At 41.2% G+C, this 27974-nt stretch overlaps 1 protein-coding gene across 1 annotated transcript in view; it reads right to left on the bottom strand.

Annotated features, from left to right (window-relative positions):
• Positions 1-27974, bottom strand: part of fam222aa (family with sequence similarity 222 member Aa) — a 205463-nt gene that overhangs the window by 23716 nt on the left and 153773 nt on the right. The window lies entirely within an intron of this gene.

Genomic DNA, 27974 nt, shown 5'->3' with positions numbered 1-27974 from the left:
TTTTAGCTTTGATCACTTGCAATACCACTGGCATGATAAAAGTTTTTTTAATGGTGGCGAATCAGATTATGTTGACAGTCATGGACACTTCATGGGAAATCTATGAACGAAAAATCAGTAATTACATTCTGCAGAGGATTCAGTTGAGTCATCAGACAGTTTATCATTGCTTTCTGGATCTGTCTGGCTCCACTGAATCTATGCCAAAAGACTGTACTCCATTTTCACTTGCACTGGATGAATCCTGCAGCATTTTCAGCATCTCCCTGTTACTGTTCTGCATAAAAAATTTTAAGTAAACCCTAAGAGCTATCAGCATTCACAACACTAAAAAGCGACACAAGTAGTTCTGACATTTTGGTTGCTGCAAACCTGGCATGGGCAACCTGGTCCATTCACCACTTTAGGTAGAGGCCACGGTTGTTTGAAATGCTGTCTTTGTTACAATGCTGAGTAAGATGGAAGTACGCAATCATTAGTTTCCTTTCACTGTTTAATTCACGAAGAGAATCTTTGCATTCAGATTGAAACTAATGATTAGTTGAACAAAAGTGATGGAACAAGAATACAAATTCCAACCCAATGCACTAAACCATCGATAGTTTGTTGAGCTGCTAAAAGAGAGCAATGCTCCTTATTCAGAAATTACGCATTTCATAAATGTGGGCTGTTTGACTCTGGGGAAATATTGGAAGCTTTATCAATCTGTTTGGGAGGGTTTAAACTAATTCAGCAGGGGGGTGGGTACCTGAATTGTAGCTCCGGTGTACAGGAGCTTGAGAGTAGTGAGGTCATGGATGAGGTTTCAGGGTCGCAGGAGTGTACTGGCAGGCAGGAAGGTGGTTTGAAGTGTGTCTACTTCAACGCCAGGAGCATCCGGAATAAGGTGGGTGAACTTGGAGCATGGGTTGGTACCTGGGATTTCGATGTTGTGGCCATCTCGGAGACATGGATAGAGCAGGGACAGGAATGGTTGTTGCAGGTTCCAGGGGTTAGATGTTTCAGTAAGTGCAGGGAAGGTGTAAAAAAGGGGAGGTGTGGCATTGTTAGTCAAGGACAGTATTACGGTGGCAGAAAGGACATTTGATGAAGACTCGTCTACTGAGGTAGTTTGGGCTGAGGTTAGAAACAGGAAAGGAGAGGTCACCCTGTTGGGAGTTTTTTATAGACCTCCGAAAAGTTCCAGAGATGTAGAGGAAAAGATTGCAAAGATGATTCTGGATAGGAGCGAAAGTAACAGGGTAGTTGTTCAAATATTGACTGGAAAAGCTATAGTTCGAATACTTTGGAGGGGTCAGTTTTTGTCCAGTGTGTGCAGGAAGGCTTCCTGACACAGTATGTAGATAGACCAACAAGATGCGAGGCCACATTGGATTTGGTACTGGGTAATGAACCAGGCCAGGTGTTAGATTTGGAGGTAGGTGAGCACTTTGGTGACAGTGACCACAATTCGATTATGTTTACCTTAGCAATGGAAAGGGATAGGTAAATACCAAAGGGCAAGAGTTATAGTTGGGGGGGAAAGGAAATTATGATGCGATTAGGCGAGATTGAGCTGGCATAGGTTGGGGAAGGAAACTGCAGGGGATGGGCACAATTGTAATGTGGAACTTGTTCAAGGAACAGCTACTACGCGTCCTTGATAAATATGTACCTGTCAGGCAGGGAGGAAGCAGACGTGTGAGGGAACCGTGGTTTACTAAGGAGGTTGAATCTCTTGTGAAGAGGAAAAAGGAGACTTATGTTATGAGACGTGAAGGCTCAGTTAGGGCACTTGAGAGTTACAAGTTAGCCAGGAAGGACCTAAAGAAAGAGTTAAGAAGAGCCAGGAAGGGACATGAGCAGTCTTTGGCAGGTAGGATCAAGGAAAACCCTAAAGCTTTCTATAGGTATGTCAGGAGTAAAAGAATGACTAGGGTAAGATTAGGGCCAGTCAAGGACAGGAGTGGGGAGTTGTGCGTGGAGTCTGAAGAGATAGGAGAGGCAATAAATGAATATTTTTCGTCGGTATTCACACAGGAGAGGGACAGTGTTGTCGAGGGGAGTACTGAGATGCAGGCTGTTGGACTGGACGGGATTGAGGTTCATAAGGAGGAGGTGTTAGCAATTCTGGAAAGGGTAAAAATAGATAAGTCCCCTGGGCCAGATGAGATTTATCCTAGGATTCTCTGGGAGGCTAGAGAGGAGATTTGGCTTTGATCTTTGTGTCGTCATTGTCTACAGGAACAGTGCCAGAAGACTGGAGGATAGCAAATGTTGTCCCCTTGTTCAAGAAGGGGAGTAGGGACAACCCTGGTAATTATAGACCGGTGAGCCTTACTTCTGTTGTGGGCAAAGTTTTGGAAAGGATTATAAGAGATAGGATTTATAATCACCTAGAAAAGAATAATTTGATTAGGGGTAGTCAGCACGGTTTTGTGAAGGGTAGGTCGTGCCTCACAAACCTTACTGAGTTCTTTGAGAAGGTGACCAAAGAGGTGGAGGATGGTAAAGCGGGTGATGTGGTGTATATGGATTTCAGCAAAGCATTTGATAAGGTTCCCCATGGTAAGCTTTTGCAGAAATACGGACACATGGGATTGAGGGTGATTTAGTGGTTTGGATCAGGAATTGGCTAGCTGTAAGAAAACAGAGGGTGGTGGTTGATGGGAAATATTCATCCTGGAGTTCAGTTACTAGTGGTGTACCGCAAGGAACTGTTTTGGGGCCACTGCTGTTTGTCATTTTTATTAATGACCTGGATGAGGGCGTAGAAGGATGGATTAGTAAATTTGCAGATGACACTAAAGTCGGTGAAGTTGTAGACAGTGCGGAGGGAAGTGGCAGGTTGAGGGACATAGATAAGCTGCAGAGCTGGGCTGAGAGGTGGCAAATGGAGTTTAATGCGGAAAAGTGTGAGGTGATTCACTTTGGAAGGAGTAACAGGAATACAGAGTGCTGGGCTAATGGTAAGATACTTGGTAGTGTGGATGAACAGAGGGATCTGGGTGTCCATGTGCATAGATCCCTGAAAGTTGGCACCCAGGTTGATAGGGTTGTTAAGGTGGCGTACGGTGTGTTAGCTTTTATTGGTAGAGGGATTGAGTTTCGGAGCCAGGCGGTCATGTTGCAACTGTACAAAACTCTGGTGCGGCCGCATTTGGAGTATTGCGTACAGTTCTGGTCGCCGCATTATAGGAAAGATGTGGAAGTGTTGGAAAGGGTGCAGAGGAGATTTACCAGGATGTTGCCTGGTATGGTGGGAAGATCGTATGAGGAAAGGCTGAGGGACTTGAGGTTGTTTTCGTTAGAGAGAAGAAGGTTAAGAGATGACTTAATGGAGGCATACAAGATGATCAGAAGATTAGATAGGGTGGATAGTGAGAGCCTTTTTCCTCGGATGGTGATGGCTAACACGAGGGGACATAGCTTTAAATTGAGGGGTGGGAGATATAGGACAGATGTTAGAGGTAGGTTCTTCACTCAGGAGAGTAGTAAGGGCGTGGAATGCCCTGCCTGCAGCAGTAGTGGACTCGTCAACATTAAGAGCATTCAAATGGTTGTTGGATAAACATATGGATGATATTGGAATAGTGTAGCTTAGAGGGGCTTTAGATTGGTTTCACTGTTCGGCACAATATCGTTTTAGACAGGCTTTCTTGACCAGAATGGCAAAATGGACAATTTCTCCCAAATCAAAAGTGAAGCTTTTCGTTAGAGAGAAGAAGGTTAAGTGTAATTTGTTCTTTCTCACCGATATTAATAATCATGTAATTGAACATGAAATTGCAGGGGGAAAGACAATTTGGTGACGTTGCATATATCAGGCATAGCTGAAGCTGTTTATTTAGCAAATTGAAGATTACGATTTTACTCACTCAACAATTTTGCAGTGTTATGCAGCCGCCCATGATTTTGCTTTGAAATTTCCTGAAAAATCCCATCTCAAATTTTCTGATTTTGACAATTTTGGCCTGGTCTTTCAGTTCATGAAACATCGGGAGCTTTCAGAAACTATTTGAACTACTTGCTGTGGACACGTTTGAATTGAAAATGGATTTGCTAATGCTACAATGTGTTTAAATGACTATTGAAACGTTCTTTTGAGGTCAAATATCCAGTTTTTAGAATTATCACCAAACTATGTTCCATCATTTGCCTTAATTTGGATGTGCAAGCAAATATTCTCAGCAGTCATCCTAATGAAGTCAAAGTACCACTTGCAACTGCAAGAGAAAAGGCTAGAAACTGCACCCAAATGTGATGTGATGTGTCTTTTTGCCAGAATTTCAAATTTTGCTGAGACCACGAGATTTCACAGCGAATGGTGGTAGATGTTACACGAATTAGAAAATGTATTGCATGTACTCACACAATTCAGGCAGATGTAAAATTAGCTAAAAGTGTAGACACTTAGCTCTAATCAGCCATTTCTAATGATGAAACTGTTCCAGACATTAAATTTCAAAGGCTTATGCCTCAGCAACTGCCAATTCTAAGTTCTCAAGTAAGGGGCTTTGGTAAAGTGATGTGCCTACCATGGTTATGAATTCCCTGATGAGCTCAATGCATCCTATGCCCGTTTTGAGCAAGAGAGCACGCCCTCCACCCTGAATGAACCTGTATCTGGGGTCACTATTACAGATGTCAGAGCAGCTTTCTCGAAAGTCAATCCACGGAAAGCGGGTACCCGGACGAGCACTCAGATCCTGCGTGGATCAGCTGGTGGGGGTTTTCACAGACATCTTCAACCTTTCTTTACACCAATCAGGTCCCTATCTGCTTCAAGAAGACGACCATCATCCCAGTACCTAAGAAAAACCAAGCAGCATGCCTTAATCGGCCGGTGGATCTGACATCCATAATTATGAAGTTCTTCGAAAGGGTAGTCATGACACGAATCAATTCCAGCCTCCTACTTGGATCCACTACAATTTGCCGGCCGCCGCAACAGGTCCACAGCAGACGCCATCTCCCTGGCCTTGCACTCAACCCTGGAACACCTAGATAGAATCATAGAATCCTACAATGCAGAAAGAGGCCATTCGGCCCATCGAGTCTGCACCAACCACAATCCCACCCAGGCTCTATCCCCATATCCCTACACATTTACCCACTAATCCCTCTAACCTATGCATCCCAGGACACTAAGGGGCAATTTTTAGAATGGCCAATCAACGTAGCCCGCACATCTTTGGACTGTGGGAGGAAACCGGAGCACCCGGAGGAAACTCATGCAGACACAGGGAGAATGTGCAAACTCCACACAGACAGTGACCCAAGCTGGGATTCGAACCCAGGTCGCTGGAGCTGTGAAGCAGCAGTGCTAACCACTGTGCTACCGTGCCGTAGCAAAGACACCTACGTCAGACTCCCATTTATTGACTATAGCTCAGCCTTCAACACCATTATTCCCACGAAACTCATCTCCAAACTCTGTGGCCTGGGCCTCGGCACCTCCCTCTGCGACTGGATCCTGAACTTCCTAACTTACAGACTACAATCAGTTAGGACAGGCAACACCACCTCCTCCACGATCATCCTCAACACCGGTGCCCCACAAGGCTGTGTTCTCAGTCCCCTACTATACTTCTTACACACCTATAACTGTGGCCAAATTCCCCTCCAATTTGATTTTCAAGTTTGCTGATGACACCACCGTAGTGGGTCAGATCTCAAACTATGAGACAGAGTACAGGAATGAGATAGAGAATCTGGTGAACTGGTGCAGCAACAATAATCTCTTCCTCAATGTTAACAAAACGAAGAAGATTGTCATCAACTTCAGGAAGCGTAAAAGAGAACATGCCCCTGTCTACATCAACGGGGACATAATAGAAAAGGTCGAGAGCTTCAAGCTATTAGTTGTCCAGATCACCAACAAACTGTCCAGGTCCCCCCATGCCAACACTATAGCCAAGAAAGCCCACCAACACCTCTACTTTCTCAGAAGACTAAGGAAATTTGGCATGTCATCTATGACTCTCACCAACTTTTACAGGTACACCATAGAAGGCATTCTTTCTGGTTGCATCACAGCTTGATATGGCTCTTGCTCTGCCCAAGACCGCAAGGAACTACAAAAGATCATGAATGTAGCCCAATCCATCACACAAACCAGCCTCTCACCCACTGACTCTATATACACTTCCCGCTGCCTCAGCAAAGCAGCCAGCATAATTAAGGAGCCCATGCATCCCAGTTATTCTCTCTTCCACCTTCTTCCGTCAGGAAAAGATACAAAAGTCTGAGGTCATGCACCAACTGACTCAAGAACAGCTTCTTCCCTGCTGCTGTCAGACTTTTGAAAGAACTTACCTTGCATCAAGTTGATCTTTCTGTACACCCTAGCTATGACTGTAACACTACATTGTGCACTCTTCTCATTTCCTTCTCTATGAACGGTATACTTTGTCTGTATAGCGAGCAAGAAACAATACTTTTCACTGTATGCTAATACATGTGACAATAGTAAATCAAATCAAATAAGGGATATCAGCGATCACATTTTCACAGTATCAAGTACTTCAAGTCATACAAAAGCCTTGGCAGAATTAAGTTCACAAAAGCCACTGACAGGAGTTAGAAACTGTGATCAACAATCTGCATTCTTTGTCCATGGGTAACTGCCAAGATCCACTGTTTGCATTCAATTTGGTAAATAAAGTGCTTTTGGCCAGTTTTGCTAGTTTCTCATCCAGAGGCCATTAGGTGGATCGCACGTTCCATTGCTTTGTTTATTCTGCTCCCAACAATTAGCAATCAGAAGAGTAACTAAATGAATTTTTAAAAGGATGTGAGATATGCTCCAGTAAAAGATGCTTGGATAAATATTTTAAAATCATATTAACGCAGGTTGGATGAGACCAGGCTTGGATAGTGTGTAAATAATGACCACTAAGGGTACTTACTGTAAGATGATAGGTGCATGTGGAATCATAGACTAGCAAATAGAGATGATGCCTTAAAAAAAAACACAATCACGGAGCTTGGTTGGGACTAATCAGTTAAATATGCTGCCCCCACACCCTCAAAAACTGATTAGGTAATAAAACACCATTGACAGAACACGTTTGCTGTCCTTTTCAACAAGGAATGATTTAGGTCTATGGGGGGTTAGCTAAGAGCAACACCAGAACACAGAGGGTTAATAGTTTGAGATGAATGCGATAACGAGAATGTCACCTGGTGCAAGTGTGGAGGTTTTCTGTAGCTGTATTAAAGACACATTATCAGGGCAATTTCATGGATGTTTAACATTGTTTCAAGTCTACACCACAATGAGAATACACTCCCGACTCCAGCAATAAATCAACAAGCATCATAATGAACACAAAAAAAGTCACAGATGCAATTTTACACATGAAAAAAATGCAGCTGAAAAATAAAATTAAATTGGTACTACAATAACTATCCTGTCAGGCGAGCACACTAGTGAAACAAAATAAATAGAAAATCCCAAATCACTGCCCTTTGGAAGTCTGCTTTATGATAAAATACTGTAAAAAAAATACATTTGTTGCATTCATTACTTTTTCATTTTGGGTTCATTCCAAGTATTCAATGGGCCATTAACCGTGGAAAGTGAATATATATTCAACAGCCATACCATATCTGAAGCAAAATAGATGTCTAAAACTGGGAGGAAATTAAACCTCAAGACAATGCAAGAGTTGGCTGTACTCCAAGCTACAACCGCTCCAAGATTTATTTCCTGGTTAGAAATAATTCAGTTGGGGTTTATCATTGTAATATTATTTAAAACATACTTCAGGAGCGTTACTAAGAAGTCACTAAATAATGTGTAGAATGATTCAAAATTGGTTGTAAAAGAGCAAAAGGTAGTCATTACTCCATGTTCCTTGATTGTGGAAATTTTCTGATTATTTTTGTTTTTTGTGAATTAACTGTGTACGCAGTGGTTTATATTTAGTGACCTTGAAACTTGATAATGGGTTTGGCAAACTAAACATTCTTCATTCTCTGATGAATAGTCATCCAGACTTAAATGTGAGCTCTGTTCTCTCTCCACCAATGCTGTCAGACCTAAGATTTTCCAGCATTTTCTATTTTTCTTTCTTTATTCAGTATTAGACTTGAATCCTTCCTGTAAGGCTCTCAGGACTGCTCAGATCCTGTGATCATGCCCCTCGCTCATAAATCCACACTATATCATCTATATTATTCCTTCCATGCTTTATAAAGTATTGGACACAAGTTCTGAAGAGAATGCAAGACCGAAAGGCAATCTATTGAAACAAGAGCGACTGACAGGTGTTAGAAATTTGGTCAGCAATCGGATTCTGTCCATGGGTAACTACCAAGATCACTGTTTGCATTCAATTTGGTAAATAAAGTGCTCTTGGCCAGTTTTGTTAATTTCTCATCCAGAGGCCATTAGGTGGATCTCACGTTCCATTGCTTTGTTTACCGGAATTAAATTCATGTAGATTCTTAAAGGGCTTGGTTTTGGGACTGTAACCACACCTGAACACCATTTTGTTACCATGGTGACTGGTGAGATAATTATTTGCTGCCGTATCTTTTCTATTTCAACCTCGACTTTGTCCAAGAATGGGTGAAGGACTTTCTTCAGGGTAAAGAGACAAATTGATTTAGCATCAGCTTGCAGGGTGATGTGATACTCGGTCTTTAATTTTCTCAGCCCCATAAAGAATTTTGGAAATTTGTTTTGGAATGTAGTGCTGTAATTCTCATCAGCAACTTTATCCACTTTACAAATTAATTTCAGTTTCAGGCATGGCTTTCTGCTTTCCGCTCAAGAACATTCTTGATTTTCGTGACATTGAAAGGTTCGAGGATTTCTTGATCTCTGTATTTCAGCTTCGACACAAGCTGGCCTTTCATTTCAGTGCCGTTCCCCCAGAACCTTGTAATTTAATAGATGAAGATTGCAATAATCTGGGAGGGAAGGGTGGATTCCCTGCTTCTGCTGAGCCCTGAAACTGTTCCTGTGTTTGATCCTGCTTCTCCATTGCTGCTTGCTGTTTAGGGCCTTTGCTCACTGGTCTCTGGGTTTGCATCACAGCTTGCCTCTGCTACTCCTCAATTTTCTAACGTCTTGGAATTTCTTTTGTCCATCCTTCAAAGTTTTCTTTTCTTACCAGCCCCGTGGCTTCTTTCAGCCTTTGCTGGGTCTTTCACTTGCTGCCAATGTTTTGTTGTATGGCAGTGGTTTAGGGATTAGCTAGTCTCCCAAAACTATGCTGCTCAAGTCCAAAGCCTTTTTAACCAGAACTATTTACTTACAGCAAGTATTTACACATTTGGACCGCCAAACAAGGAAACAGCTTCTGCTTTCTTACTACTGTCATGTGATTTGACCTCATTACTACATTAGCATCATGTATGCTTCTGATGTTAACCCTTAACTGTATATTACCGTACCAAACAATGGTTGAAAGTACATATGTACATGAATAGCAGTGCCCTCACCAATTTTCTCAGTTACTTGTCTCTAAAAGAGATTGCCAGGGAGGAGGAAAAATGGGGAGCATGACTTATACTGAATTAGAACATAGAACATAGAACATTACAGCACAGAATTATTAAAAATGAATTTGTTAAAGAGATTGAATTCTTCACATATGGTGGGCTGTAATTTCTCCAGAGTTTTCTCACCGTTGACTTGGCTTGTACTTTGTGCAGGAAGCCAATACTGGATATTAACAAGCAGATGCAAGATATTGATAGGTACCAATTTCTACATTAAGTCAATCATAATAAGTCTGGAATTATAGAACCATAGAATCCCTACAGTGCAGAAGATGGCCATTCGGCTGTTTCCAAAAAAGCATCTTATCCAGACCCAACCCGCTCTACTCTATCCCCATTTACCATGCCTAATCCACCTAACCTACACATCTTTGAACTGTGGGAGGAAACTGGAGCATCCGGAGGATGCAGACACTGTGGGAGGAAACTGGAGCATCCGGAGGATGCAGACACACAGTCACCCAAGGCCAGAATCAAACCTGGGCACCTGGCACTGTAAGACAGCACTGCTAACCACTGTGCCAGTGTGTCAGGAGACAGCAGCCAGAGAATTGCTTCTATGCTGTTCCTCTTGGTTTTTCCATTAAGGGATTTGCATAGATGCGATGTTAGCATTTCACATATTCAGGTCAGTTTTTGGGAATCCAGTCATGATGTCAGAAATTGTTGCCAACGAGCAATACAGAATGAGCCTCTCTTTCTTTAGTACTGTTTCAACCACAGTTCTGTTGCTAACGCAAACGAGTCCATCTGTTGCATACTGTAGGTTACATATCCTTGGTTACAGTATGCAGTAGCTAAATCACATTTGTCAGCGGTGGGTAGAAGTGGTACTAAGAGCAGATGGGTAAGAATGGAAACGTAGGAAAATGCAAAAGATGGCAAATGGGCAAATGGCAGGGAGAAATTGCAAATATTGTAGGGGGAAGGAGAGGACAGAAATAGATGGTATTTTAAGGGATAGGGAAAATGACTAGTAATGAAAGAAAGGAAAAAGCAAGGAGGAAATGGATGTCACAGAAGAGGAAAGAACAAAAGCAAAATAGAAATAAAAAAGGGACAGAAATTGAGAACAATGAGTGTTGAGGAGAAAAATCAAGAGCAACATTTTGATGGAGGTGGAAACAGTGCCAGCATGAATGGTTGAGGGGCGAATGTCAAGTGTCAGCTTAAGCTGTTTGGAGAGGGAAATGCACTATTAATTGAGGAGGTTGGAAGGGAAAAGGGGCAGCCAGCTAGATCTGAAGGAAAAAGATCTACTGCCTTAAATTAGAGACTTTGGAAAGGAAGCTGAGAAAAGTTGTTGGTTGATGGTCATTGTCATATGAAGCTTGTTAATGAACCCATAACAAGGCTAAAGTTTATTTATTAGTCACAAGTAGGCAGACTTTAACAATGCAATGATGTTACTGTGAAAATCCCCTAGTCGCCACACTTCGGCGCCTGTTCGAGTGACTTTGTTTAATTTTACGAAGTCCCAAAAACAATAGCATTGCTTTGGTTTTTGTTATTATAAAGATTGCCAACAGATGCTAATGCCTCAATTCACAATGAGCTTGGCAAAGAAATCATGCATGAGTTGGTTTGGAAGCATTCTCTTCTTGCTTTCCCAAATGCATATATTCTAATCAAATTTACTCTTATGGCAAGACACACAGCTTCTGCGTAAACAAAAATAAGAGCTGTGTTGCGAGGATGTCACCCTTTTAGAGAAACTGGTGCAATGGTGCAGATTCTACAGTCTTTGTACAGTTTAGGAGCAAGAATCATTGTTAAACATATAGTTGCTTGAGAACCAGCGAAGCTAGGTGTTATCTCTAATCTGCTAATCAACTTGCATGTTTATCAAGCAGATACTTAAATCTGCCCTACTATTTCTCAATGTGGCAACACCGCTTTGAGAATAAAGAAATCATTGAGTCATAGAGGTTTACAGCATGGAAACAGGCCCTTTGGCCCAACTTGTCCATGCCGCCCCTTTTTTTAAACCCCTAAATTAGTCCCAATTGCCTACATTTGGCCCATATCCCTCTATACCCATCTTACCCATGTAACTGTCTAAACGCTTCTTAAAAGACAAAATTGTACCGCTAATCCTCCAATTGTAATCCTCCAATTAAAAAAGCAAAACAAGTCTAAGGTTCATTTTAGCGTTTGATAAGGTTCCCCATGGTAAGCTATTGCAGAAAATACGGACACATGGATTGAGGATGATTTAGTGGTTTGGATCAGGAATTGGCTAGCTGTAAGAAAACAGAGGGTGGTAGTTGATGGAAAATATTCATCCTCGAGTTCAGTTACTAGTGGTGTACCGCAAGGATCTGTTTTGGGGCCACTGCTGTTTGTCATTTTTATTAATGACCTGGATGAGGGCGTAGAAGGATGGGTTAGTAAATTTGCGGATGACACTAAAGTCGGTGGAGTTGTAAACAGTGCGGAGGAAAGTGGCAGGTTACAGAGGGGCATAGATAAGCTGCAGAGCTGGGCTGAGAGGTGGCAAATGGAGTTTAATGCGGAAAAGTGTGAGGTGATTCACTTTGGAAGGAGTAACAGGAATACAGAGTACTGGGCTAATGGTAAGATACTTGGTAGTGTGGATGAACAGAGGGATCTGGGTGTCCATGTGCATAGATCCCTGAAAGTTGGCACCCAGGTTGATAGGGTTGTCAAGAAGGTGTACGGTGTGTTAGCTTTTATTGGTAGAGGGATTGAGTTTCGGAGCCAGGAGGTCATGATGCAACTGTACAAAACTCTGGTGCGGCCGCACTTGGAGTATTGCGTACAGTTCTGGTCGCCGCATTATAGGAAAGATGTGGAAGTGTTGGAAAGGGTGCAGAGGAGATTTACCAGCATGTTGCCTGGTATGGTGGGAAGATCATATGAGGAAAGGCTGAAGGACTTGAGGTTGTTTTCGCTAGAGAGAAGGTTAAGAGGTGACTTAATGGAGGCATACAAGATGATCAGAGGATTAGATAGGGTGGATACTGAGAGCCTTTTTCCTCGGATGGTGATGGCTAACACGAGGGGACATAGCTTTAAATTGAGGGGTGAGAGATATAGGACAGATGTTAGAGGGAGGTTCTTCACTCAGGAGAGTAGTATGGGCGTGGAATGCCCTGCCTGCAGCAGTAGTGAACTCATCAACATTAAGAGCATTCAAATGGTTGTTGGATAAACATATGGATGATATTGGGCGGCATGGTAGCACAGTGGTTAGCACTGCTGCTTCACAGCTCCAGGGTCCTGGGTTCGATTCCCGGCTCGGGTCACTGTCTGTGTGGAGTTTGCACATTCTCCTCGTGTCTGCGTGGGTTTCCTCCGGGTGCTCCGGTTTCCTCCCACAGTCCAAAGATGTGCGGGTTAGGTTGATTGGCCAGGTTAAAAATTGCCCCTTAGAGTCCTGGAATGCGTAGGTTAGAGGGATTAGCGGGTAAATATGTGGGGGTAGGGCCTGGGTGGGATTGTGGTCGGTGCAGACCCGATGGGCCGAATGGCCTCTTTCTGCACTGTAGGGTTTCTATGATTTCTATGATATTGGAATAGTGTAGATTAGAGGGGCTTTAGATTGGTTTCACTGGTCGGCGCAACATCGATGGCCGAAGGGCCTGTACTGCGCTGTAATGTTCTATGTTCTATTTTAAAAATCAAAGTCGTGGTCTCAGTCAGTGCCGTTCGTGTTACTGGACCAAGTGTTTTTAAACAACATTGGCATGCCCAGACTATAATGTTTGCAAATGGTAAATTAATTCTTAATAACTTGCCCTCTAATCTTTTAAGGCACTGAATTTTTATTTTAAAAACTATATTGGTGCAATGAATGAAATAGTGCTATGCCTCTTTAATCAGCTCACTGACCCCACCAGTATAAAACCTACAACAATGTTCATTACATTGTTTGGATAAAAGCATGGGTCAACTGCTTTTGATTTATCTCACAAATTAAAGCACAGCATTTAGTGCACATTCATGCTTTGCCATGCCAGTTGGATACCATTTGAAGCAAATAACATGGATATACCATTATTCATTTGGAGTTGTTTTGACAGGCTTTAGGAGTCAATTGACAATGAGCCAATGACTGCTCATCGCCTTCTCCAACCTCCACCTCAATGCATCTGGGTTCTACTGGGGGCAGCACGGTGGTAAGCATTGCTGCCTCACAGCACCAGGGACCCAGGTTCGATTCTTGGCTTGGGTCACTGTCTGCGTGGAGTCTGCACGTTTTCCCCATGTCTGCGTGAGTTTCCTCCCACAGACCAAAGATGTGCAGATTAGGTGTACTGGCCATGCTAAATTCTCCTTCAGTATACTTGAACAGGCGCCGGAGCGTGGCAACTCGGGGATTTTCACAGTAATTTTACTGAAGCGTAATGTACGCCTACTTGTGACACTAATAAATATACAGAAGATAAATGTTGGCATTTCCCTTCATGCTGGTACAGTCTACCCTTGGAGACGTTAGTGATTCATATATATCCAAATGGAATTTATGAGTTGACAAGGGATATTAAAACCTGTCATGTTCATTTGAGAGGCCAGTGAACTTGCAAAAGTGGGGGAAAAATCTATCATTAATCCAACAGTTCTGAAGAGATTGTATGCAGAAGAATGGCAGTGCTTGTCCGAGATATGAAAATGCTGAATCGTCTAACATACAAGACAGAAATCCAATTCCAAAGGTTCTGATGAGTTTCATTCACATGCATATGGCTCCAAGTGGCTTACGTTCATTATCTGAACTTGACGACTTACCTTCAAAGAGGAGATGATTCGGGTACAGTCAAGATGCATGCTAAGAGGCAGACTGGATGACGAAGAGATACAGAGTAATCCGAAAGTATTCCACGACCATATAAATAGGAAAAGGATGAATCAGGCTGATTAGTGGCCTAAAAAGGGGAATTTACAGATGGAGATGGGGAGCATGTCAGAGATACTAAATAAGTATTTTACATCTGTCTTTACCAAGGATTAAGATGCTGCCCGAGTCATTGTGAAACATGAGTGAGTTGAGATATTGGATGTGCCAGAAATTGCTAAAGAGGAGGTGTTAGGCGGGATGTACTTGAAGATAAGTCACCAGGATCAGATGAACTGCAACCAAGGATACTGAGGGAAATAAGTTTGGAAACTGCAGGCACAGGTCATAATCTTCCAATACTCAGATACAGAGCTGGGACTAGAGGACTGGAGAATTGCAAATGTTGCACCCTTGTTCAAAATTGGCATCAGGATAAAACCAGCAACTACTCATCTTAGCCTCAGTGGTGGGAACTCTTAGAAAAGATAATTTCAGATAAAATTAACAGTAACTTGGACAAACATGGATTCATTATGGAACATTGGCATAGATTTGTTAAGGACAAATTGTTTTCAACCAACTTGTTTGAGTTTTTCAAAGAGGGTTGACAAAGTTAATGCGGTTGATACACTCAAACTTTCAAAAGGCATTCATAATGTGGCACTTTGTAAGCAAATTAGAGCCCATGGAACCAAAGACATGCCTACGTAATTAGCTGGGTGACAAGAAAAAGAAAGCAGTAATGAACAGCTATTTTTGGATTGTTAGAAAGTGGGGTTCACAGGGATTGTAGCCTCCTGCTTTTCTTGACAACCTAGACTTGTGTGTAGACAGGGTGCAATTTCAAAATATGCAGATGACACAGGATGGTGATAAACTTCAAAAGGCTGAGGGACCAGTTGGACTAGTGACAGTTAAATTTTAATGCAGAGAAGTGTGAAGCAAATCATTTTGGTACAATCATAGAATCCTTACAGTGCAGAAGGCGGCTATTCAGCTCATCAAGTCTGCATTGACTCTTCAACAGAGCATCTTACCAGGCCCTATCCTGCAACCCCATGTATTTATCCTGCTAACCCCACCAACTTGCACATCTTGAGACGCTAAGGGGCAATTTAGCACGGCCAATCCACCTAACTTGCACATCTTTGGACTATGGGAGGAAACCAGAACACTCGGAGGAAACCCATGCAGTCATGAGGAAAACGTGCAAACACCACAGACTCAGCCAAGGCCAAAATTGAACCTGGGTCGCTGGCACTGTGATGCAGCAGTGCTAACCACTGTGCCATCCTAAAGGATGAGAAGAGGTAATATAAGATGTAGGATACAATTCTAAAGGAGGTGCAGAAGCAGGGGAGGGGGGGCTGAGGGTATGTTAGCATCCAATACATTTTGTTGATGGATGTTAAAAAACTAGCAGTTTAAGGCATAAGGTGAACAAGTGTTGGGTATTGATTAGTTAATTATACACACTTGTGTATACAAAAAAGAATCAGCCAGCACAGCCGAAAAAGGGTGTTACAATGGAGGCAGTAACTCTGTGATGGTCAGCAATAAACTGTCTTACCAAAGCATCTAGTCTCAGTGTCTTCTTCACAAACAGGTTTGGGAATGTGCTCTGATAGGGTATACTCTTTTGAGTAACAATTAAACAAACTAATTGAAGCCCCGGGGGCTTTATGTACACAAATTATTTGAAGTTGAGAAAGCAGTTACAAAGGCATTTGGGATCCTGAGCTTTATAAATACGGGCATACAGTATAAAGGCTAAGTTATAATAAATATGTATGAAATCTACTTTGGCCTCAAGTGGAGTAGTTGTGTTCATAGAGGTTTACAGAGGTTTACAGCAATGGAAACAGGCCCTTCGGCCCAACTTGTCCATGCAGGCCCTTTTTTTTAAACCACTAAGCTAGTCCCAATTGCCCGCCTTTGGCCCATATCCCTCTATACCCATCTTACTCACGTTAACTGTCTAAACGCTTTTTAAAAGACAAAATTGTACCCGTCTCAACTACTACCTCTGGCAGCTTGTTCCAGACACTCACCACCCTGTGTGTGAAAGAATTTCCCCTCCGGACCCTTTTGTATCTCTCCCCTCTCACCTTAAACCTATGCCCTCTAGTTTTAGACTCCCCTACCTTTGGGAAAATATGTTGACCATCTAGCAGACCTATGCCCCCCATTATTTTATAGACCTCTATAAGATCACCTCTCAGCCTCCTACGCTCCAGAGAAAATAATTCCCAGTCTATTCAGACTCTCCTTATAACTCAAACCATCAAGTCTCGGTAGCATCCTAGTAAATCTTTCCTGCACTCTTTCTAGCTTAATAATGTCCTTTCTACGATAGGGTGGCCAGAACTGTACACAGTGCTCCTTCCTAAAGGTGGCTTTAAGCGAATAATTAACAACTTATTTTATTCAACCAACCGGGAACTTTAACTAAACCAGTAACAATTTTAATTAAAGGATGGTTCGACTGAAATGCTGTTCAAATAAAGATAAGGATCATTTAGTACCAAAACAGTAATAACAGAATCTTAGTCACTCTCAAAAAAACTAGATACAACCAGGTCTGGTGGCTTGGAAAAGATTTGGAGGTTCTTCTGTGGTTGTCCGCTGTCTGTAAGCGCTGTCTGATTGGGTACTTTTCGCTGGTTGAATGGCGAGTTCTCTTAAGACATATCTGAAGCTGGCAGAGCTAAGAACTCACTGTTGATCTAACTGCCTTTAACTGCTTCAGCTGATCTGACCCTGACTCTGGCTCAAGCGATGTTCCTCAGACCTGGGCAATACACTAGGAAAGATACGAAACATTAGGAGTTCAGAAAAAAAATTGAGAATGATTCCTGGGATGAGGAAATTCAGCTATATGCATAGAATGGGGCTGTTCTTCTTGGAGGAATGAAGATTAGGAGGAGATTTGATGGAAGGGTTCAAAATCATGAGGATCTGGACAGTAGACAGGGGGAACTGTGTGTTGACAGAAGGATTGATAACAGGGACACCAATTTAAGATGGTCAGCAAAATAAGCAACGATGACATGAGGGAAAATGTTTTTATGCAGCAAGTTGTTAGGATCTGGAATGCACTTCCTGATAAAGGCAGATTAAATTTTGTCTTTCAAAAGGGAATGAAATAATTAGCTGAAAAAAAAGCTTTTGCAGGACGGCAAGGCAGGAGAGTGGACTAGCTAAATTGCACATGCAGAAGCTGGCACAGACACAATGGTCTCTGTGCTTTAATCATTCTATGTGAAATATATATACATTTTATATATTCATTTATATAATATACACACATACACACGTCATATATATATATATATATACATATATATGACAAGTACAGAAAAAAGTTATTACTGTGCCATTGAACCACGTCTGTTGTAATGAAAAAGGGCATAATTTTACAGCCCTCCCACCAGCAGTGTTTTCTGATCCAAAAAAGTCAATAGTTTTGAATGGCTGCTAAGACAGGATATCAAAATTCCACCTCAAATCTAAAATATTTTTAAATAAACATGAATGAAAATAATGGAATATATGTTCAAAGAGCACATTGCATAACGGAGCGAGACGCTAAATTAATCTAATAAAAGGCCCTATGAATATATAGCAAAAGAAGAACTAAGAAAAAAGAGAACGAATGCAGCCCCTCGAGTCCGCTCCACCATTTAGTAAGATCTTGACTAATTTTCTACCTCAATTCCACTTTCCCATATCTTTGATCCCTTTGCATTCCAAAAGTCTATTGATTGTAGCTTTGAATGTACTCAGTAACTGAATGCATGGGTTGGGATAGTTTTATAGTTTAATCTGTTTTTTTTTTAAAAAGGGGACGGTTACCAGCACAGAATATTAATTATATTTTACAGCTTGTCAGAATTATATTAGCCATTCGTCAAATAAGGGATTGGATCAGATAGCTCACAGAAGAATATGATCGTATGCACACCAAAATGCTTGGTGCATGAAGAAGCCTGCCAGAAAGCCTGCATGAAGGAATCCAGCACCAACTTGGCACAGGATTTGTCTCTTTGAGTATTGAAATGGTCGCCAACTCAATTTACCCATTTGGGTGATGTCGCAACTTCCATTGCAGCACAAGCAGCAGCCACCCAACATCTAAGCACTGCAGTAGAAACTCAGACAGCTAGCATATAGCTGTGGATCAGTGTTTAAGGGGTTTGCAGAATATCAGAGCAATCCAGCAATCTCACCTACAACAGATCACTAAGATTGTTGAAGCACTGCTCTGGGGAGTAGCAATGTTTCTATGGATCATAGGGTTGCCAATCCTCCCTATTTGACTAGCAGTCTACCTGAATCAGCATCCATCTCCTGATGACTGTCACAAAATGGTAGGATGCTATTAAAATGTTTGTTTTTCTTCCATTTATTTTGTAAACAATATTCCCCCCCCCCCCAACCCCACCCCCGATTCCCACTGACTCAGTTTTGTTAGGGATCCTTGACGCCACACTGTCAAATGCTGCTTTGATGTCAAGGGCAGTTATTCTCTATCCAATCATAGAACCATAGAAAATTACAGCTCAGAAACAGGCCTTTGGGCCCTTCTTGTCTGTGCCGAACCATTTTATGCCTAGTCCCACTGACCTGCACTTGGACCATATCCCTCCACACCCCTCTCATCCATGAACCCGTCCAAGTTTTTCTTAAATGTTAAAAGTGCATTTACCACTTTATCCGGCAGCTCATTCCACACTCCCACCTCTCTCTGCGTGAAGAAGCCCCCCCTAATATTCCTTTTAAACTTTTCTCCTTTTACCCTCAACCCATGCCCTCTGGTTTTTCTCTCCCCTCGCCTCAGTGGAAAAAGCCTGCTTGCATTCACTCTATCTATACCCATCAAAATCTTATACACCTCTATCAAATCTCCCCTCATTCTTCTACGCTCCAGGGAATAAAGTCCCAACCTATTCAATCTCTCTCTGCAACTCAGCTTCTCAAGTCCTGGCAACATCCTTGTGAACCTTCTCTGCACTCTTTCAACCTTATTTACATTCTTCCTGTAACTAGGTGACCAAAACTGTACACAATACTCTAAATTCGGCCTCACCAATGCCTTATATAACCTTACCATAACACTCCAACTTTTATACTCGATACTCCGATTTATAAAGGCCAATGTACCAAAGGCACTCTTTACGACCCTATCCACCCGTGACGTCACTTTTAGGGAATTCTGTACCTGTATTCCCAGATCCCTCTGTTCAACTGCACTCTTCAGAGTCCTACCATTTACCCTGTACGTTCTACTTTGGTTTGTCCTTCCAAAGTGCAATATCTCACACTTGTCTGCGTTAAATTCCATTTGCCATTTTTCAGCCCATTTTTCTAGTTGGTCCAAATCCCTCTGCAAGCTTTGAAAACCTTCCTCACTGTCCACTACACGTCCAATTTTTGTATCATCAGCAAATTTGCTGATCCAATTTACCACATTATCATCCAGATCATTGATATAGATGACAAACAACAATGGACCCAACACCGATCCCTGCGGCACACCACTAGTCACAGGCCTCCACTCAGAGAAGCAATCCTCCACAACCATTCTCTGGCTTCTTCCATTGATGTGGAGATGCCGGCGTTGGACTGGGGTGAACACAGTAAGAGTTTTAACAACACCAAGTTAAAGTCCAACAGGTTTATTTGGTAGCAAATACCATTAGCTTTCGGAGCGCTGCTCCTTCATCAGATGGAGTGGAAATGTGCTCTCAAACAGGGCACAGAGACACAAAATCTAGTTACAGAATACTGATTAGAATGCGAATCCCTACAACCAACCAGATCTTAAGGATACAGACAATGTGGGCGGAGGGAGCATTAAGCACAGGTTAAAGAGATGTGTATTGTCTCCAGACAGGATAGCCCGCAAGTCCAGGAGGCAAGCTGTGGGGGTTACTGATAATGTGACATGAATCCAACATCCCGGTTTAAGCCGTCCTCATGTGTGCGGAACTGATAGCCAAGGACTTGCTATCCTGTCCGGAGACAATACACATCCCTTTAACCTGTGCTTAATGCTCCCCCCACCCACATTGTCTGTATCTTTAAGATCTGGTTGGCTGTAGGGATTTGCATTCTAATCAGTATTCTGTAACTTGATTTTGTGTCTCTGTGCCCTGTTTGAGAGCACATTTCCACTCCATCTGACGAAGGAGCAGCGCTCCGAAAGCTCATGGTATTTGCTACCAAATAAACCTGTTGGACTTTAACCTGGTGTTGTTAAAACTCTTACTGTCTTCTTCCATTGAGCCAGTGTCTAATCCAATTTACTACCTCCCCATGTATACCCAACGACTGAACCTTCCTAACGAACCTCTCATGAGGGACCTTGTCAAAGGCCTTGCTGAACATCCACCACCTTCCCTTCATCCACTTTCCTGATAACCTCCTCGAAAAACTCTAATAGATTGGTCAAACATGACCTACCACGCACAAAGCCATGTTGACTCTCCCTAATAAGTCCCTGTCTATCCAAATATTTGTAGATCCTATCCCTTATCACACCTTCCAATAACTTGCCCACCACCGACGTCAAACTTACTGGCCTATAATTTCCCGGATTTCTTTTGGAACCTTTTTTAAACAACGGAACAACATGAGCCACCCTCCAATCATCCGGCACCTCCCCTGTGAATACTGACATTTTAAATACGTCTGCCAGGGCCCCTGCAAGTTCAACACTAGCTTCCCTCAAGGTCCGTGGGAATACCCCGTCCGGTCCTGGGGATTTATCCACTCTGATTTGCCTCAAGACAGCAAGCACCTCCTCCCCTTTAATCTGTAACGGTTCCATAGCCTCCCTACCTGTTTGCCCTATTTCCGTAGACTCCATGCCCGTTTCCTCAGTAAATACGGATGCAAAAAAACCATTTAGTATATACCCCATCTCTTTTGGTTCCATACACAGTCTACCACTCCGGTCTTCAAGAGGACCAATTTTATCCCTCACTATCCTTTTGCTCCTAACATACCTCTAGAAGCTCTTTGGATTTTCCTTCACTCTGTCTGCCAAAGCAACCTCATGTCTTCTTTTAGCCCTCCTGATTTCCCTCTTAAGTAGCTTCTTGCACTTTTTATACTCCTCGAGCATCTGATCTGTTCCTTGCTGCCTGTACATTTCATACAACTCTCTCTTCCTCTTAATCAGTGTTACAATCTCCCTCGAGAACCAAGGTTCCTTATTTCTATTTACTTTGCCTTTAATCCTGACAGGAACATACAAACTCTGCACTCTCAAAATTTCTCCTTTGAAGGCCTCCCACTTTCCATTTACATCCTTACCAGATTGCCTGTGCCAATCCACACTTCCCAGATCCCTTCTCATTTCATCAAATTTGACCTTTTTCCTGTTCAGAACTTGAACCCGAGGACTAGATCTATCCTTATCCATGATCAGGTTGAAACTAATGGCATTATGATCACTGGATCCAAAGTGTTCCCTCACACTCACATCCATCACCTGCCCTAACTCATTTCCCAATCACTGCACCTTTTTCAACTAAACAAAAGCTTGGGGGACAACATTTCCTGGGACATATCCCACAGCAACACTCAAGTAATCAGAGTTGGCTTGCTTGGTTTGAATTTAAATAAAAGCTTGGAAATAACTGTTGCTTTGGAGAATGCACCAGGCTATCCCTGGCTGTTGCCTGGTGCATTTTCCATGGCAACATGTCAACCAGAGTTCACTTGCCAACCAATCAGCACCCTTTCCTCATGCAAGATAAATTGTCATTCCCCTTGAAATTTGGTATTCTACGATTCTATCCTGATGAATGCTAGACAAAAAGCTTTGACAGCATTTCTCTTTTTACATCAATATTTAATTATTTATATTATGGAACATAAAACTCTGCTCTAAGATATTCACATCTGTGTCCTTCCTCACTTACCAGTTTGTTCCTCAGCTATACCGCTATTTGTTTTTTTTTACCTATCAATTGTGATTACAGGAGGTCAGTAAAATAACATACATGATTTTCACATTGTGTTCCACTAAGAATTATGATTTTTTTATACAATAAAATTGTTAACTACTTCCAGTAGCTTCATGGGTCATTTTTCATGGCTAAAGGAGTGACTGGAGTTTACAAATAGTAAGTATTAGTATATGCAGTGAATTGTCAGTCTGTCAATCAAAAATAATTTGTCAAGTGCATGCTGTAGATTGCAGCCTACAACTTGACAACTTGAACCCTAAATTGAAAATTCTCACATAGGCACAAGCCAATGATGGAAAACATTATTATAGGCATTTGAAACAGACAATGGTATTGTAATGAGCAAGATCTTAATTTTTCTGTCATCATTTTGTTGCAAACTTTGCTTCCATGGATATTTCCGCTCAATGGGAACTCAAGATAAAATTCGGGAAGCTTTTCAGAAATATCTGGAGCAATTTTGAGGAGATGCTTTTTTTTTAAACTGGTAGGTGTGTTTGACTTGCTGTGTGAAGTTTCAAAAAAATGATTGGTGCTTTCATTGTTGCTTGAAGCTTTGATAGATTCCTTAAAAAGTTTTGTCTAATTGAAGGGGTACAACATTTGCATATGGGAAAGTATGATGTCTAAGTTTCATGCCTGAAGAACCAATGAATACTAAGCATAACGTACACATGCTAGTAAATTTATTACGTGTCCCAAATAAAATAGATAAATTGAGTGGCCAGTTTTAAAAGTTGTATATGCTGTTAGAGAGAAAAGCTGCTTACATGAATTAAAGAGGAAATATTTAGTGAAACGAAAAGGGAAAATGCAGCAAAGAAAATTAGACAGAGGTATAAATGATAAAATCAGTTGAGTGTGTGTGCTAACATTCTTCTTGGCATGTAGCTGTTGAAACAACTCCCAAGACTTTGAACAGATAATCAGACCTTTAAAAAGTAAATGGAAGACATTTAAAGACGCCAAAAGCAACTTGAAGGGCAAGATACTGTTATGAAAATAAAACCTGGTTATGAAAAAGGCATTAAAATGTCAAAATTTTAAGGCATGAATATTTGAGTTTGGTGGATAGGAAAATGATGAAAACATATTTTAAGAAAACTTTGAGTGACCTCATATCATATTTTTTAGTTGACTGAAATGAAAAGACAGCTTATATATATAACTATTCAAATTCACCAAATAGACTTGAGATATCACGTGCAAAGAACCTTGCACAAGAAATAAACACAACTCTCAATTCACTCGGACTGCAGCATACATGCTCACCCCTCGCACCATGCACATCTGTCTCTATGCACTTGTTAGGCAATAACTATTTGATGCACATCATGTTTCTCTGTGCACATCCCCTTTTCTATGTGTCATTCTTTTCACATGTTCCTGTCACTAGTGTGATGCAGTAAGAGTTTTAACAACACCAGGTTAAAGTCCAACAAGTTTATTTGGCAGCAAATGCCATTTGCTACCAAATAAACCTGTTGGACTTTAACCTGGTGTTGTTAAAACTCTTACTGTGTTTACCCCAGTCCAACGCCGGCATCTCCACATCATGACTAGTGTGATGGACAGGTTATAGACACATTCAAAGTATGTGAGCACTTCAATTTCCATCCACCGCCACCTCTCAAGACTGTGACTCTATAAACACGGGCAATTGGGACTAGTTTAGTGGTTTAAAAAAAGGGGTGGCATGGACAAGTTGGGCCAAAGAGCCTGTTTCCATGCTGTAAACCTCTATGACTATGACTCGAATGTTGGATTACAAACAGTTACATTTTAAACTGTCCATTCACTTCCAAGATGAAAGAGTTGGGTTCTCAAGGACAGATAATTAGCATTTCTGCCTTGATACAAGGCCCACACGATTCATGTTGCCCTGGAAATGAGCTTGGAGAGGGATAGGATTTCCCCAAAAACTCACAGGCACAGTCAATCTGCCAAGATCCAGTTGAGGGAGAGCAGCAACAGGCAGCAAGTTCATCGCACAGGAAAACAGTTGGAGATTTGTGCTCGGATTGGAAAGGTCAAATAAATGGGGAGTTAAAATGAGGCTAGAAGATTTTCTTAGGTTTAGGTACAAGGAGCAGTCTCCAAGGAAACTCGTACTGTGAAAGACAATTCAAAAGTTTCCAGGCTGACAAAGGGAAGTCAACCCTTGGGAGCTAAGAATAATTTTTGATCCGACTCTGGAAGAAGTATAACATATCTGATAAATAGCCATTTGGTAGTACTGAATTGGAGTATTGTTGGAAAAAGAGATATGCCAAAGCTTAGACATGTTTCTTTTCAGCAATATACTTGATAGTGGGTTTTTCAGTTGTACTGTAAGTTCTGTTCTGTAGTTTAAAGTATAAACTGCCTGCAAGAAGTGTTTAAGCAATAATTTTTTGAGTTGATTGTTACTGTAAACACCTCAGAACATGTGTGTCATGTCGTCTGTTCAGCTATTAATTGGAAGTTCAAATTTCATTTTAGAAGTTATCAGTTTCTACAAAAATCATATCATGCATGTACACCTAAGTTTCAATGCCCAGAACAATCTTTGTGCACATGCACCAAAACAGGCCATTTGGCTCAACAGGTCTCCGCACACAAGCTACCTCCCACAGTACTTATCTAGCTTCCCCTTAAATCCATCTATGCTATTTACCTCAGAAGTAGTGATGCAAATCAAATCTTACCTTCTGCTTATTTAAAAATGGACTTTGCTGGTTCAAAAACATGGCTGCTACAGTCACAATTTGCAAGTTGGCAACAGTTCTGGAAAGCTCCGACTGCAACTGCAGGACAAAGCTCAGTCCTCATCCTTATGGAATCTCACACCTATGTGTGGAACCATAACAACGAATGAAACAAAGGAGCAGCAGATGGTCTGTTGCCCCAGCCTGGACCTACATAAAGAGGGCCATTGAAACTAATTATACCATCTAAGGTGAATAATGGATTTGGACCAGACACATAGAAACAGATTGTTAATCTGAAACTGACTCATCCATGGGCATCCACACATGACCTAAGCCCTTTAGCCTCAAGAAAGTTTTAATGTTTCATCCCTGACTCTGAGGGCAATCTGCTGTTATCAACCAGCCTGTCAATTCCAAAGCAGGACTCCAGGTTGACAACAAAGCATGTCTCAAGCCTGCCTTGAAGCCTGATTCTCTGGAAGATTCCTGCCATCACTTGTAGAGCAGATCAACTCTTTGTATATTCTCATCTTGCTGTGTCATCAGTAATGTTGAAGGAATTTGGCAACTCCTGCTTTTGGCTAGCTAAACCTACCTGAGCTTTAGCTCCTACATGAAGGAACCCTCACTGGACTCTGACATTCATATCCATATCTTTGTTGCAAGTTATTCGTCTCTGTTCTTTCCTATCTCTTGCGTACTTGTGTGAATGTAGTTGTGATGTTCTTCCCAAGTTTGCATGTATGAATAAACAATACTTCTGATTTAATCCTAAAGGGAGTTTGCTGCAAGTCACTTTAAAACTGACTTCACAAACAGAGGGTTTAGGGAAACACACCACAGCCTCTTCCAAAAATTAGGGGCAGACAGTGAGAAAAACAAAGGGGTTCAGTTTGTCGCTCTCCCCTGTTCATAACACAACTCTGCACAAGTCTGTGTTTCTGCTCAGGATCTATATTTCTCCTTATGTATGCCTCTTCACTGATCCCTTTTTCCACTTGTGTATCTTGGTTTCTTTCTCAACGTTGACATGTCTTTGCTGATGTGCATATCACTGTCCCTTCCTTTATTCATATCTCCCCGTCCCACTTTCACATTCATCTGTGTCAATTTGCATATCCCCCTTACATTGCTCTTTTTTTGTCCAACTTTCAGACTATCTTGGCTCATGTTCTTGTCTATGTATCATCTTTGCAAATTTGTTCATTCACATGTCTTACTCCACAATCACAATTTTGTTGCTATCTGCATAACACTATTTGCTCATATATAACTTTTCACTCTGTTTATTTATCTGCATTCTCAAAAGGTATGCACATCTTTTACTCTTTCCCCTTATATTTATCAATAATCTTCCCTTGGCTCCTCTCCATCCTCATCTATTGATTGCCCCTCAACATCTATTGACACAGCGCCTACTTCCATATATATGCCAATGACAACCAGCTTTCATGAATGCATAATCTGTTTGTCTGCCCAAATGAAAGTCTTAGATGGATCATTGATGATTGGAAAGACTGAAGATATTGTTTAAAATTCCCCACCCTTCCTCAATTTAACTTTGAACTTTATTCTCTTACCACCAATTCCATTCTGTTCCTTGACTACTCATGCTAGCTTATGCAGACAACACTGGTATCCTGTACAACCCAAGGCAAGCTTCAAACCCCTATACATGATCAAGTTTGCTTATTTCCATTTGTGGAACAACTAAGTCAAGACAGGATGATACTATACAAAATGCAATGCATTATTCTTCTGATAATTCTGTGTCCCTTTAAGGCTATTAAGTCCAATTGATGTTACATAAACATTGCTGTTTTCATTTAAAAGTTAATTGCAAATTGGATGTGTTTTCAGAAAGCCAATTAATCGCCTGAAAACATGTGGTTCCAATATTTTGTGTTGCTGGAGAATTTTGCATTTACTTTTCAAAATTTCAGTAGACAGTATGCAAGAAACATATGAAGTTAGAAGGACTTGAAATGTATACAAATAAATATGTATGCATATCAAATAAATTATGCAGTCTTAGTATATATTAGCTGCATAGTTACAGATCAGTAATATAATCTACAATTAAATTCACCCAATTCAAATTATTTGATCATGCAAATGTTTTTAAGCACTATTTCTACCTTTCTATGTTCTTTACTGTTTTAAATTTTATGTACTTAGTGCAAAAACAACTTGGAATTATCTAAATAAATTGCATCTTCAAAGTTCTCCGGCTGCTTACCTAACCGTGACCATCCATCACCGAATTCATTTCATTCACTTTGAGAATCCACAAGTTTTATCACAGATTATATCCTCATCCTGTGGAGTCATGAAGCTCCACAGGATTGTAATGATCTGCATACAAGTATTTCACATAGAAGATTGCAAAAGACTTCTTTGAATCTTTGCATACTTTCAAGGACTTGGTGAAAGAATGCATCAAAAACATGCAACGCTATTACTGGCATATATATAGATCCAAGTATCAAACAATTTAAATTAAGCAAATAGTTGACATTTATAACACTATGGTTCACTGGTATATAATTAAAAAAGTGGTAAATTTGTGGTCAGGGAATAAATAATGCTATCTTGTTATTTCTATCTAGGGGTTTGATTCCAGACCAGAGGAACAAAACGCCCAAAACATTTAAAACAGTATTACCAATTGTCAACAACAAAGAAGCACCTCTTTCAATGGTTCTCTAAAAATGTACGGAGCATTAAAAATATTTAATGTGCCAATACATCACAGCTAGATTCTGAAACTAATCCATGACATTAAAATATACTGTTTGCACAACTAAACACTGTTCTGCTGACTGAAGTAGGGAAGAAGTTGCAGTCTCTGCAACTGAATATATTATGCAAATGAAACTACTGAACAACAAATTTATTCAACAGAGTCTCTCCACAAGTGATATAAACAATTAGTCACTGTACTGCATTGGATTTTGATTATATACAATTAATTTTCAAAGGGGGAAACCAACAAAGAGCTTTTCTGTC

The sequence above is a fragment of the Mustelus asterias genome, chromosome 13 (assembly GCF_964213995.1).
Source record: "Mustelus asterias chromosome 13, sMusAst1.hap1.1, whole genome shotgun sequence".
Classification (NCBI taxonomy): Eukaryota; Metazoa; Chordata; class Chondrichthyes; order Carcharhiniformes; family Triakidae; genus Mustelus; species Mustelus asterias.
The sequence above is the reverse complement of the archived record's forward strand: the minus strand, read 5'-3'. Positions and strand labels throughout refer to the sequence as shown.